This window comes from Bactrocera neohumeralis, unplaced genomic scaffold (genome assembly GCF_024586455.1).
Source record: "Bactrocera neohumeralis isolate Rockhampton unplaced genomic scaffold, APGP_CSIRO_Bneo_wtdbg2-racon-allhic-juicebox.fasta_v2 cluster09, whole genome shotgun sequence".
NCBI classification, from domain to species: domain Eukaryota; kingdom Metazoa; phylum Arthropoda; class Insecta; order Diptera; family Tephritidae; genus Bactrocera; species Bactrocera neohumeralis.
Window position 1 is genome coordinate 35,632,770 of NW_026089622.1, and position 15,900 is coordinate 35,648,669.

At 34.8% G+C, this 15,900-nt stretch overlaps 2 protein-coding genes across 3 annotated transcripts in view; both read left to right on the forward strand.

Annotated features, from left to right (window-relative positions):
* The window catches only part of LOC126764221 (ubiquitin-conjugating enzyme E2 G1), an 82,642-nt gene that overhangs the window by 55,006 nt on the left and 11,736 nt on the right, over positions 1–15,900 (forward strand). The window lies entirely within an intron of this gene.
* Positions 1–15,900, forward strand: part of LOC126764251 (ubiquitin-conjugating enzyme E2 G1-like) — an 88,283-nt gene that overhangs the window by 55,004 nt on the left and 17,379 nt on the right. The window lies entirely within an intron of this gene.

The following is a 15,900-nucleotide window of genomic DNA, read 5'->3' on the forward strand; positions in this document are numbered from 1 at the left end:
ATTTTTTCGATACATTTTATTTCGTGTGAAAAAAGACCAAATTACGGTGCCGTATTCCAAAATTGAAAGAACCAGAGATGTAAAAAAGCGTAGTAATACATTGGGATTCGTCCTAGTCCTGGTTATAAAACCTAAAACTTTGAGAGACTGGAGAGTAATCTTGTCTATATGCATGTTGATGTCCAGGTCCTTTACGTTCTAGACTTCGCTTATAGTATCATTGTTTAAGTTATATCGTTTTTTTAGAGCTGATAACTTTTTAAAAAAAAAAACGCATAAAATTTGCAAAATCTCATCGTTCTTTATTTGAAACGTTAGATTGGTCATGACATGTAATATTTAAATGTTGACCGCGGCTGCGTCTTAGGTGGTCCATTCGGAAAGTCCAATTTTGGGCAACTTTTTCGAGCATTTCGGCCGGAATAGCCCGAATTTCTTCGGAAATGCTGTCTTCCAAAGCTGGAATAGTTGCTGGCTTATTTCTGTAGACTTTAGACTTGACGTAGCCCCACAAAAAATAGTCTAAAGGCGTTAAATCGCATGATCTTGGTGGCCAACTTACGGGTCCATTTCTTGAGATGAATTGTTCTCCGAAGTTTTCCCTCAAAATGGCCATAGAATCGCGAGCTGTGTGGCATGTAGCGCCATCTTGTTGAAACCATTCAGTTCTTCCATTTTTGGCAACAAAAAGTTTGTTAGCATCGAACGATAGCGATCGCCATTCACCGTAACGTTGCGTCCAACAGCATCTTTGAAAAAATACGGTCCAATGATTCCACCAGCGTCCAAACCACACCAAACAGTGCATTTTTCGGGATGCATGGGCAGTTCTTGAACGGCTTCTGGTTGCTCTTCACCCCAAATGCGGCAATTTTGCTTATTTACGTAGCCATTCAACCAGAAATGAGCCTCATCGCTGAACAAAATTTGTCGATAAAAAAGCGGATTTTCTGCCAACTTTTCTAGGGCCCATTCACTGAAAATTTCTTGATTGGACTTTCCGAATGGACCACCTAAGACGCAGCCGCGGTCAACATTTAAATGAAATTATCTTCAAAAAGTAAATGTCATGAACCAATCTAACGTTTCAAATAAAGAACCGATGAGATTTTGCAAATTTTATGCGTTTTTTTTTAAAAAAAAGTTATCAAGCTCTTAAAAAATCACCCGATATTAGATGGCGGTCGAAAGTTTGATCGTGTGTATAATACGGCTACACACTTTTGGATGTCCAAATCTAGTTTGTTTTTGTGGCACCATCTCGATAGTTTGTCAATATCACTCTGGATAACATGGGTACCTCGCTTACTAGTTATCGTACTAAAGGTCTTCAAATCATATTCAGACTGAGAGTTATTACCAATATCGATTACAAAAATACTAAAGAGAGTTGGTCAAATCAACTTAAATTGATATTGCCTTCAATTAGGTATGAGTGGATCTATTTCAGTGCGTCACCTCGAATGCCGTATCTGCTTAGTATATTTGAAAGGATAATATGGTCCGTCATATCGAATATTTTGCTGAAGTCTGTGTAGATAGTATGAACAACCTGGCCGTTAATTAGAGCTTCTAGTAGATAATTTACATAAATGAACAAATTGGAGGTGGTGGCGCGCTGTTGTTAACTCGGCTATAACCGCGTAAGAGGTGCCTACGCCAGTGAAGAAAAAGAAGGTAGCGGTGATAATATTCTTAAAGAAAGCAGTGAGTTGAGGAAATATTATTTTATCAATAGTTGGAGACATCGTACCTTGGGCCATCCTTGCGAAAAGGGCAGACAGGAAGATTTCCAAGCAGTTGAGAATGTACAATTTGGAGCGAAAAACTGAATGTGTGTGTGAGATTTTCACTGAGGTTGGTCGCACATTTTTTAGTAAGATATTTGACAAGCCATCAAGACCAGCACTTTTCTTCGTATTCAGAGACAACAGGGATTTGTAGACGTCGTTAACGATTACATCAAACTCGTTAATGATAGTAATTAGTTCAAGTTCATTTTCGATTAATGCTGACCACACTCATTTAGAAGGATGCAAACATATTGCTAATCTCGATTCCCTAGTCTGCGGTCCGATTTTCCCAGTCCCAGTCTTGCAATTTGCTGCAACGCTACAGTTTTCCTTAAATTTAAATTTAACGATATCCCAAAAGTTCTGAGAATCTTAAAAATTGTTGATTGGAGAATGAAATAAAGATTTTAAAACACCACTCATTACTTTGATAGCAAGCTAACTTAATGATAAGATTCGCCGTTTGCTAAATATATGTTTATTTGTTACCTTTTATAATTTTTTGATTTTTAATAAAATATGTGCACCAAATACTAGAGGCACGAAACTCACTTAGCTTGATTTATGCGGAAAGTTTACTACAGTATCCATACGTAGCATTGGAAAAATTTTAGCAATGAAAACACACGTTCTCGAATTGGTTTTGCCCAAAACTTCGACTTCGCTAAAAAACTAAAAATGGCAAAATTACGGTGACATTTTTTGAGTACAGATATGTTTCAATCGCGACCTGATTATGAACTGACCAAAATTTCAAAGTCCTGGTTTGGGAGTTACAGGATGTTGCCTATAGGCAAGTTTGGTCAATAGTGAACAATTGAAATACAGATAAATTTGTAATAATGGGTTGTCAAAAAAGTCTTGCGGTCATTTTTTTGATTTTTTTTTTTTTATTGAAATTGAAATGAATTTTTGATGACTCATGCCCAGCTCTTGACCGATGCTATGGCTGCTACTATGCCGGTCTCTTTCGACCAATTCAGCGATTTTATTGCAATTTTCGACGACAGACCTTCCGGAGCGTGGCGCATCTTCGACCACCTCTACACCAAACCGAAAACGTTGATACCATCGTTGTGCGGTGGAAATGGAAACTGTATCGGGTCCATAAACTGCACAAATTTTATTGGCGGCTTGAGATGCATTTTTGCCTTTATCGTAGTAGTACTGTAAAATATGCCGTATTTTCTCTTTATTTTGCTCCATGTTTGCGACGCTATAACTCACGAACGACTTAAAAGAAACGACAATCAATCAAACACGTGTTAGCGTGAAATGAGCTTTCCAAAAAGGTATAGCATGACCCGATGCGACGAATAAAACTATAACTACGCGCTTTCAGCGCCAACTAGCGCAAATATCGCAAGACTTTTTTGACAACCTAATATTATATACTACTGTGATCAAATTGAAAAATTGGTACATTTTTTCTGTAAGTTGGTAGTACTGTTAGTGATATCTACGTTAAACTTCACCTCCAAATACGCGTCGTTTTGTGAGGCTCTAAAGTGAATTCTTCGATTTTTATGTCTGAATTTATTGAACAAAGAAGTACAATAATGCACCATGTGATACTGCATTGGTTATTCGTGATATATTCGCCACATTTTCAACTAATATCATGTCGCAACCATTACCGTCTTCACCATAAGGGCACACGAGGCCCGTGCACAGGGCCCCCAGGGGGCCCCGAAGGACCGACAATTTCTCTCACACATTTTTGTCGGGCATATTACACATTTTTCACAAATCAGTAATCTTATCAGAGGGTATATTTCCGAACGCATCCTACCTAATTTACTAAGTACACTATCTAGCGATCACTCACGCAATCACTCCAATTCTAAAGTCAAGCTGCACCGTGTAAACAAGGCTTAACATAAATGTCGACATTGTCTATACTTTCAGTCTGATAGAAGTGAGTGAGTGGCGTTATTTTGTTTCGTTTGATACTGAGATCAATAAACACTGGATTATTTATCTAAGGTTTGATATTTAAAATTCGGTAAAATAGACAGAAGTTTTGATTTGTTCGTTTAAACATTATTTCATTATGTCGAAAAGAAAATATTTAAGTGGTTCACAAAAACGAAAAAAAGTTACAGCTCAAAAAGAAATAACGGAAAAACTCCCAAAGCTCACTTCGTTTTTTACGGTTGAAGAAACAAATAAGGCGAGAGATTATTTATTCTCATCACCACAAGACAAAAGTACCTCTGAATGTCACCAGGAAAAAGAGGTTACATGTGACGAAAATGACAAAAATACATTAGATGCTGAACCATCGACTTCAAGCCACTGTGAATTAATAACTGCAAGCTTAGAGAATGTATCTGCGTCTCCTGACCCTGGTACTTACTATGACGACATTTTACCGGAAGAAGTCCGTGATATTTGGATTCGAAAAGGTCCAGAGTTTTTCCAAAATATGAATAGTGACTTCTCTGAAACTTCTACAAGTTTTCCAGATTCAAAGGATAAAACGAAAACTAGATACTTAACTAAAAACATTTTTATTCGTAAATTGACGATTTATTCACCAGCAAAGAAATCTGTATTCTGTTATTGCTGCCGTCTATTTAATACCACTACGACATAATTTAAGTTCTCCTAATGAATATAAAGATTGGAAGCATATAAGTAAATTATTGATAAAGCATGAGAACAGTTTACAGCACAGGCAATTTATGATGAATTATGTTGCAAGAATGAAAACTACTGAACGAATTGATATTGAGTTGCTGTCCCAATATAATACAGAAATTAACTATTGGAAGAATGTGCTTAGGAGGATTGTTGCAGTAGTGAAATTTTTGGCTTCAAGAGGTCTAGCTTTTCGTGGCGATAATGAGACATTAGGATCGCAAAATAATGGGAATTATATAGGATGCTTAGAACTGATTAGTGAATTTGATCCTTTTCTTGCTGATCACAAAAGGAAGTACATCATATTTATCGGCAAATATTTGTAATGAATTTATTCAAGTCAAAGAACTTAAATCAGCAAAGTACTATTCTATTAGCGTAGATTCTATGCCAGATCTCTCCCACGTTGACCAACTAACTTTCTTAGTTAGATACGTAAAAGACGGACAGCCTATTGAGAGATTTATGCAATTTTTGCCTATGGATAAACATAATGCGCAATATATAGCAGATACCATTTTAAACTTTTTTGAAAGCCTTGATATTCCTATAAAGTATTGTCGTGGGCAGAGCTATGACAATACATCAAATATGTCTGGAAAGTACTCTGGTGTTCAGTAGGGATGTGCGAATCCGGTTCGATTCGAGTCGAATCCTTAGATTCGATTCGATATTCTAGTCAAATATCGAATACTTCGAATAGTTCGAACTATTCGAATAATGCGAACTATTCGAGCAATTCGAAATATTCGAAGAAGTAAAATCTTAAATAGATTATTCTATTGCAATAATAGAACAAAATTAAAGAAAATAAAACTATTATTGAATTCAAAGAATTAGATATTTATTAACAACATTTTGAACAATATAATTAATCATAAACTCATAAACGTCTCTAATTAAATACTTATTTCTAAGAAGTTCGTTTGTTCACGTGTTTTAATGGAACAACGTTCCTCTATTTAAAATTTCTTTATCATAATATTCAATTAAACATAACGAATTAAATTTTTATTCAAAAATAACAACCGAGCAACATTATCAGGTGATAATGAATTTCGTTTTTCAGTCACAATGTCTCCAGCAGTCGAAAAGAGCCGCTCATTCTCAACAGACGTAGATGGGATTGGCAAATAACCTCGAGCCATCAGAGATAACAAAGGATATTTAATTGATTCTTTGTTGCACCACTGAATAGGATCATCCCAAGGATCAATATTTTCCGAATACAAGTATTGAATAAGTTCTTGATCAATGTCTTTCTCAAGGCGCAAAGTTACTGTTTCTTCTCTATTAGTTTGTCGCTGTTTCATGAAGTCCCAAAACTTGGTGGGTTTGATTACAGGAGGCTCAGCAATAGTTTCATGTTCATTTTCAAAAACATTGTTCGAAAATTTATAAGCGATAATCTCATCTTTAATTTCTTTTTTTATATCATCCTTCATCTTATCATCAGTTAAAAAGTAATCCCGATAACGAGGATCAAGAAATGTGCATTTACGATATAATGTGTCTTGTTCGATCTCACAAAACCTAATTTTAAACTACGGATTATATTGGTTGAAAAGTTATATGCCATAGGCATCTGAGATTCGTTTTCATACATTGAAATTTCTAAGTCCTCAACATTATTATTATCATCGTAATCACTACCTTCATCATTAAAGTTATTCAGACCAACGTTTGTCTCGTGATCGAAATTTAAATTTTCTAGAGCTTCTTTCATCCCTTGAATGATTGGCTTAATCATAGAGATCGTCGGGTATTTTGATCCACAAGAAATTTTAGTTGCCTCATTTAAAGGATCTAAGACGTTAATAATATCACTGATTCTCTTCCAGTCAGTGCCGGACAATCCAGTTACACTTGCACTTCGCGAAAGCACAACGGATAATGGTTGCTGCAATTTTTTCATGCGCTCGAGCATATCGTAATCCGAATTCCAGCGAGTTGGTACTGATTGAATTAATTTTAATGGAGTTTTATCACTTGATGCCTTTTGAGCATTCTCAAAGTCTCGTCGAGCCGGGTCAGAATGGTGGAAGTGTGTTGTTATACATATGTCGTGCCTAGAAAAAAAAATTACTATAAAAAATAATATTTTTGGTGAAATTTGGTTCAATCATAATTTGCAATCCTTTCAATTGAAAATTAAATATACAAATTACAATAAAACCTTATATAAACATTAGTACGATAAACTTTACCTTTTTTAATAATTTCTCACTCCCTTTGGTGTGTTTTTGGCAATCTTTTATAACCAGTTGAAGTGTATGCGCAAAACAATAGTAGATGTGATTCCAACTACTTTGACGGATAGCATTACAGATATTAGCACCATTGTCAGTAGTAAAGAAAATTGGAACATTATTAACATCTAATAAATTCATTTCCAACATCATTTCTTCAAGTTTTAATTTAATATAATTTCCTGTGTGACGATCTTCAAGTTGCGTTAGGCCAATCATTAAATTTTTTAATTGGAAATTACTTGTCATGTAATGTACAGTTAATGATAAGTAATGGTGCCCAGATCTTGACTTTCAGCCATCAGTAGTGAAAGATAAACTCATTAAGCCTGATGCTATATCATTTTGCAATTCGTCCATCAATTTTTGTTTGATTTGTTCGTATCGGGTGATTTTTTAAGAGCTTGATAACTTTTTTTTTAAAAAAAACGCATAAAATTTGCAAAATCTCATCGGTTCTTTATTTGAAACGTTAGATTGGTTCATGACATTTACTTTTTGAAGATAATTTCATTTAAATGTTGACCGCGGCTGCGTCTTAGGTGGTCCATTCGGAAAGTCCAATTTTGGGCAACTTTTTCGAGCATTTCGGCCGGAATAGCCCGAATTTCTTCGGAAATGTTGTCTTCCAAAGCTGGAATAGTTGCTGGCTTATTTCTGTAGACTTTAGACTTGACGTAGCCCCACAAAAAATAGTCTAAAGGCGTTAAATCGCATGATCTTGGTGGCCAACTTACGGGTCCATTTCTTGAGATGAATTGTTCTCCGAAGTTTTCCCTCAAAATGGCCATAGAATCGCGAGCTGTGTGGCATGTAGCGCCATCTTGTTGAAACCACATGTCAACCAAGATGCTAACAAACTTTTTGTTGCCAAAAATGGAAGAACTGAACTTGGTTGACATGTGGTTTCAACAAGATGGCGCTACATGCCACACAGCTCGCGATTCTATGGCCATTTTGAGGGAAAACTTCGGAGAACAATTCATCTCAAAAATGGACCCGTAAGTTGGCCACCAAGATCATGCGATTTAACGCCTTTAGACTATTTTTTGTGGGGCTACGTCAAGTCTAAAGTCTACAGAAATAAGCCAGCAACTATTCCAGCTTTGGAAGACAACATTTCCGAAGAAATTCGGGCTATTCCGCCGAAATGCTCGAAAAGTTGCCCAAAATTGGACTTTCCGAATGGACCACCCAAGACGCAGCCGCGGTCAACATTTAAATGAAATTATCTTCAAAAAGTAAATGTCATGAACCAATCTAACGTTTCAAATAAAGAACCGATGAGATTTTGCAAATTTTATGGGTTTTTTTTTAAAAAAAAGTTATCAAGCTCTTAAAAAATCACCCGATATAAGTTAGAATAGAGACTACGGGAGTAAGTAGTACTTGATGGCGGATCATGTGTATAATCGAGTCTTTTTAATAATCTTCGAAAACCTTTATCTTCTACACAAGAAAAAGGTTTCATATCAATTGTTATCATCTCCATACATACATAGTTGATCTAGCTCTGCTTTAGTAGGTGGCCCGAGTTTCTGACGTTTCGGCGATTCTTCGGTATTTTTACTTTCTTCTGCAACTATACTCTTTTTTCCTATTTCAACACATTTCTGATATAAAATAGGATGTTTCGAATGTAAATGCTTTAACATAGGTGACGTAGTAGCTAGAAAAACATAATGATTAACTAATATAGATATTAGGGTGTGTCATTCTGAGTCAACCTTTTTTTTTTCAACTGAAAAACAGGCTAAAAACTTTCGAAAGTATTTCAAATTTTTTGTTTTCCATATAAATTACATGGAAAAAAACTCATTTTTTTTGTGGAGGTTATTGTGCGGATCGATTTTTCGGAATCGATCTTCAGTAGTCGAAGTCGATTAAGAATCGATTCTTGACATTCGAAAAATCGATTATTTTACGAGAAAATTCGATTTTCGAGTAGAATCGGAATCGAGTATACCATCCCTACTGGCAGCCATCGCGTGCACATATAATAACCTCCGCACAATAACCACCACAAAAAAAATGATTTTTTTTCCATGTAATTTATATGGAAAACAGAAAATTTGAAATAGGCACCTCTTAATATTAATATTAAGAGCTCATCTTTTGAATGACTTTCTTTTTCACATTTTCGAAAGTTTTTAATCTGTTTTTCAGTTGAAAAAAAAGGTTGCCTCAGAAGGACACACCCTAATAGATATACATATATGTATGTATATATAAGTCAGAAAATAATAAAAATTGAAAAATAAATAGCATCATAATACATGTTGGTAATTTTAATACTTTCGAGCAAGTATTACATATTGCTTTTCGGTATCCTTCAGTACAGAGCTTAAAAAAATTCCAAGCAGGACTCCGATGTGTTGAAGACACAACCTCATTATTATCTCCCACACCAATTTCAGGTTCCACTTCCACAATCACACTTTCCTCTTCAGAATTATGGGAAGACATTTATTCAATTAAAAAAAAAAAAACAATGTTTGATATTTTGAATATTTGAAACGAGAATGACAGATGTACGTCAGTTGCATGAACGAGATTCAGATACTACTGGCGTTTATTAAAAAATCATGCAAATAGTCAAATATTAAAATTATTCGAATTATTCGAACTATTCGAATAATGCGAATATTCGAGTCGAATCTCGTATCGAATAATTCGGTTCGATTCGCGTAGAATAATTCGAAATTTCGAATATTCGCACACCCCTAGTGTTCAGTCAAGAATAAAAGACATTCGCTAAATTTAGTGGGTGTTTAGGCTGTTGAGTGTGTTACTGAAGCGGCATCATTCTTTCAATTTGTACAAAAAATTTTCAATTTTTTCTCGGCTTCGACAAAACGGTGGAAAATTTTGACAGAGCATTTAGGAGCAAATAGAGTCCTAAAGTCTCTTACGGAAACTAGATGGTCTGCACGTGTCAATGCTACTAATGCTTAGCAAAATGGTTATTATTAATTAATTAATAATAATATTTCTGAAACATTGTCTTCAATCGCAAGTGACACCAATCAACCAGGAGACAATAGAAAGGAAGCCCAAAGCCTAGTGAAAAAGTTTGAGACTGCTCTTCTAACGGAAATATGGAATGATCTTTTGGGAATTATGAATAAACCAAGTCTAAGTTTACAGAATAGCACCCTGACCATGGACGTTGTAACGAAACTTTACGAATCTCTGATCAGTTATGTCAATACCGCACGCAAAGAAAAAAATCCATTTGCTGACTACAAAAAAACATTTGAAAAAAAATTTCGCAGCTTAAGCATCACTTTTTTTTGAAAGATCATCAGAGACTGCACAGTTGAGAGGCAAGGATAAGTTTCGTGTAGATACTTTCATTCCCATAATTGACACATTAAATACACATTTAAAAAATGTTCGGCAGCATACCAAGAAATTTATAGTCGATTTAGTTTTCTTTGTCAGTTAACAACAATTGAATCTGGCGAGTTAATAAAAAAATGCAAAGAATTTTCAGAATTTTATCATGAAGACATTCATGCAGATGAGCTCAAAACAGGATGTTTTCATTTAAGCCAATATTTAAAAAACACAGAAAGCAATCAGCGGATTTAAATATCTCAAACTTACATAACCTAATAAAATCAGATAAATTGGAAGAAACTTTTCCAAACGTAGAAATTGCTACTAGAATAATCATTTGTCTAATGGTTACCAATTGTAGTGGAGAGCGGTCATTTTCGCAGCTTAAGAGAATAAAAAATGAATTGCGATCAACAATGTTACAAGAACGACTGAGTAGTTTGTCAATTATGTGCATAGAAAGTGATATCCTTCAAAAAATTGACTTTAAAGATATAATAGAAGATTTTGCTCAACAGAAATCCCGAAAGAATTCGTTATTTTAATATCGTAATCACACACACACTCACACCTACACGCATCATCATTAATGACATTTATATCATACTGTATTTGATTACCTTTATTAAATGTAAAAAAAAAATTAGTATAAGTTGCTTTTTTTACTTTCAAAAAGGGCCCCGAATTCTTGTGTGCCCAAGGGCCGCAGCTTGTTTTAAGACAGCCCTGGACACCGTTTTGACTTAATTGATGACATAAAAGGTGAATCGAAGAAGGCTCTGATGGCCATCACGACGGATGATTTTTCCAAGTGCTATGATGACTGGAAAATTCGTTGGCATAAGTGTATTGCAGCGGGAGGTGATTGCTTTGAAGGAAATGAAATGGACAAAAGTCAACTTTCAATTTGATCACAGTAGTATGGTTTTATTTGAAAATTTTTGTACATTTAGGTATGAAAAGAAACGAAACAATTTTTTGCGGGTTGCAACATAAATACACCTTATAATTGCTACACCTTGGTCGAGGACATCCAGTTTGACATAGTCTGCAGCGTCCTTTTGAACCCCATTCAATTCAATGTCCCGTTGGGAACATACGCTTTTTTACTGGAGCTTGTAGAGGCAGCTGTTGATGATGGAGATGAGGATGAGCTGATGATGAATCAACAGCAGTACAGTTGGAGCTTGCGAATTCATGGAAAATAACGATGGGCGACCTCTTTTGCATGGTATAATTGTTATAATTGTTGCGTGCATTAGCTCATTTGCAATATAAAGTTGAAAATCGAGTAGTGACATGAATTTCTTTTCACTCGTATTATTTGCTATCTTTTTGCGGTACAAAAGAGTTAATGCACCAGTAGACAATTTGCTTATACCACTTTTTCGAAGGGTGATTGATTTTATATAGTTCTAGTAACATGTCGGCAAGGTCAACTCCTCCCATATGTCTACTGTAGCAATCAACTATACCTGGACGAGGGATAGTCACATTTCTTCTCTTTTCGGCACCATCGTTTACATTCACACATCGGACTCTCACCTATGTAGTTCGAAAGAAGTTGTACAATTTTGTTATCGTACCACCGACAACTAATTAAATTGCGAGCAATCTCAAATTTGAAGTCACTTGATCCTCGTACGCTTTTCTTCAACTCCTTTTCGGATTTTAGTTCGTGATTTTTATCCGTTTTGCTCTTAATGTGCCACTAGTTAAAATGACTCTTTCTTTCAAATTAATCGATGTGAACCAATTGTGGAAAAAAAAATTTAAAATTTTCATTATTTGGAAATTTTGAAGACAAAAAAAGACTATTCCCAAGGATATTCTTAATCCATATGAGGGGCAAGTTCTCTCGCCAACATAGATCGCAAAATCATACTATAATTCCCGAAGCTCCAGCTCGAGTAAACATTTTGAAACCTCACTTGTGCGGGTTTTTTGGCAAAATTTATGACCTTGAAAATAATAAAAAAATGATAAAATATAAAATGCACAATCTATTTATAAAAGGTGCGTTCCAAAATAAACAGGACAAAAAACAGAACAAATGGTTTTTTCGGCAAAATCAATTTATTTTATTCAAAGTAGTCTCCTTCTGCTTCAATACAGCTTTTTGCACGGTCCAAAAGCATGTCGAACGAGTGTTTTAGCTTGTTGGCCGCCAGTATGCCGGGGCAAGCCTGCAAGTCTGCATAATGCTTTCCTTTCATGGGCAAATGCATTTTTCTGAAAAGGAAGAAGTCGCACGGTGCCATATCAGGTGAATACGGGGAGTGGATAATGGTTAAAATGTGATTTTTGTCAATTAATCGTCCTTCGAATGTTGGATTCTGAGCAATTTTTGGTCGTCAGTCAATTTGTGCGGAACAAACCGTACACACACCTTTGGTAAGCCCAAATTTTCGGTCAAGATGAGAGAAACCGACGTTTTGGAGATGTTCAATTCCATTTCCATGATTTTCGGTGAAAGTTTTACCAATTTTAAAACAAAATTTAATGTTGGCTTTTTGTTCGAAGCTCATTTTCGCACCGATAACACAAACATACTGACACTTAAAACGCAACCATTCACTTCCAATCGATGAAATGTCATGAAATTCTCACTGGACAATCGATAAAGATAGCAGATTCTAACGCACCAGTTGACATATAGATGGCGCCACCAGGGGGTGCTAGATTGAAAAAGACCTATTTACTTTGGAACGCACCTTGAATACTGTTGAAACAACCTTTATATGCAATAATTTGCTCATCAATACTTTGATATTCCTCTTGGGGTCTTTGGGCTTATCATTGATGTGGAAGCATTGGTTTATTTTTTCAAATCGATTTCTTGCAAATGATTCTGTTATCGCTGTAAGTCGGAAATTTTGCACCCATGCCATTCTCATTTGTGGTATTTTTACAGCACCTAGGCACAGTAATACACTGGTAAATCTGTTTATTTCGTAATGTTCACATTTCAGTTGAAATCCATTTGTTTGCATCGCGTATATATTTGTCTCAGCACAGATCTTTTAAATAATTTCATCATAAAAAAAGTCGACGAAATATGCTAGTGGATCTTTACATTCACTGCAGATGACTTCGTTTTTCCAAGAAGTATCGCAAGCATTTATTCCAATACTTCTCCATCTCAAACTATCTAAGTTAATTTTTCAACTCCCTGTACTGTTTCTTCGTTTTTAGTTCTATGCCATATTCAACAACCTTCTTTATCAACTGCATATCAATGTAATTTTCATCCAATTTATGCACGGTATCCTGTATTACATTTTAAAAGAAATCACCGCCATCGACATCTTCATTTTCGCTAACCATAGATAGAAGGCTCACGTGGAGAAAAGACCATCTCTAGTAAAATAACGTGTATGAAGATTAGAGCTGCAAATTTAAATTGGCTTTTAAATAAAAACTCTAAACTTAGCCTATTTGGATGTATGGCATTCAACTGTGGGGTACGACCTGTGCAGAGCCTGTCTAGTGTTTAAATAAATTTAAGATTTTATAACTTATTGTTAGGCTTTAAAAAAAGCAGATCGAATAAATAAAATAATATTAAAAAAAACGAAAACAAGTTAATTGAAAATTTTCAAAAAGACATCAAGCCACCCTTTCGATCCAAGAAATCATGGAGTTTTCTGACATTTCAATTTTACACAACAAAATTACTCATTCATACATGGTTAAAATACTAAATATGGAATCAACAGAATACAAAGACATGCTTCTAAAACCAATAGTCAAGAATAATTCGATTGTACACTTAAATAAAACTTATAAAAGTATGCGATAATCAATAATTTTTAATGTAAGAAATTCAGAACAGTGGGTAGTTTTTTTCAATGCGGAACACGTAACAGAGATGGAGGAAATTGATTATGTCATAGTTTTGCAAAACAATTTAAAGGTTACATAACATCGTAAAGGTCTAGTTGTAGTTCAGTGTACAACTAGAAAGCGGGATACACTTAAAGTACCGAAGTTTAAATGCCGACACATCAAAACACCGACGAAATTTGTCGATATTTTGATTTTTCGGTGTTTTGATTTGTCGTTGTTTTGATTTGTCTGTATTTCGATTGTCGGAATTCTAAATTTCTAAATTTGATTGATTGCCGGCATTTCGTTATATACCCCTTTATGGAACCTGGTTATTAGATGATTCGATTGTAATTAACAAAAAACTGATCATCGACGTGAAACCAACTGTTTTAGGGTTAGGAAAGTAAAATGGTGGGCAAGTGAGTTAAGCTTGAAGAGGAAGACTGTCAGGCGATTGAGGCAAAAGTTTCCGCCCGACTGTCAAATTCTGATAGCTTAGGTACGAATTGAGTTGTGCGGCTAGAGAATACAAGAAGATGTTAATGAAAGTTAAGGAAGTGGATTGGAAGAATTTTGTAGGTGTGAGTAGGAATGATCCCTAGGGTTAGATCTATAGGATCTGGTAAGAGAGAGGATATCACCTCTCTTCGCGTCGGTGACACTCTGTTATCGGAGAGTTCTGTTAGAAGCGTTCTTTCCCAGGGCGGAGAGTTAGGTACCTCATATGGCAGCGCTCCATTTTCTCATAATTGTTAGCACATATGTAAATGATGCTCACTACGAGTGTAAAAGGTAATTTTTATAATTGGGGTACTCAGAACCCGTCGTAAAGCATCGTAAAATCGTAAAATTATAAATTTTTACACTTGTTTAAAAAAATTGTTTTTGGATTTCATACAAAAATGAGTTTACACATTTACAATTCTCAATGCTATGTTTTCGAATCGTTATAACTTATAACTTTATGAGACTTGTGAAAACCCTAATTGTTAGGCTTAAAAAAACAGATCCAATAAATAAAATAATATTGAGAAAAAAATATCAGAATTATCCCAGTCAAAATTGAGCAATTTTTTAATCTCTTCTATATTCAAACCTTTAGACGTCACTGCTGGTAAAGAAAATACATATATTTACATAAAATAAGTATATAATGGACCAATGTTGCCTATAGACAATGTCGTGTTTGACAAAATACTGAGGTCAAACTTGAATTAATTTTTAGCCTATTTTTATTTTATTGTAATCTCTTACCTTTATTTAGTTACAAAAATCACATATAACATAAAAACTGTTTTATACAACTTTTTATTTTATTACTTTGCACGGGCTATTTAAAAAAATTGTGATCGCGTGTAGACACAGAGACAATAACAATTAAACAATTACAAAACTTTTTCGTTGATACTTGGTATATGCATATACAAAACCTTTGTCTACAGCACAAAAAAATCCAAAATAATAAGAATAACAGGAGTTATAACCAGCGTTTGAAAAACTACGCTACTCTCGTAGCATTTCATTTTACTCTTGCTACCGCTCTCACTTTGTCGGGAGCCGCAGCATAGCCTTAGCATAACAATGTAAAGTATGTGCTCTACTCTGCTCCGAGTTTTGTTAGGTAAAAAACTATAGCTGGAGCGGGAGCAAAAAATTAAATTCTGCGCTATGCTCTGGCGTAGCGGTAGCAAAAAATTGGGAGCGGTAGCACAGCGGAGCAAATGAAAATTTTCATGTGCTACAGCTCCCGAATGTGTTTGTTGTTTTTTTTCTTTTTTGCTATTTTCTGGCATAATATTTGAATTAATTGAATAATTCAAACAAAACAATGTTATGCAAATCATTTTGGCACTTGTTGCGTCAAGTGCCTTTATAAATCTAAAATCAGATATTTTAAGAAATATATTAATAAAGTGAATTAGATAATAATTGAATAAATTATAAATTTTTTTTTATTATGTAAAATATTTACCAATTTTATATTACCAAAAACATCATCTATTCCAAATGTATTACAATACTCAATTACTATGAATTTT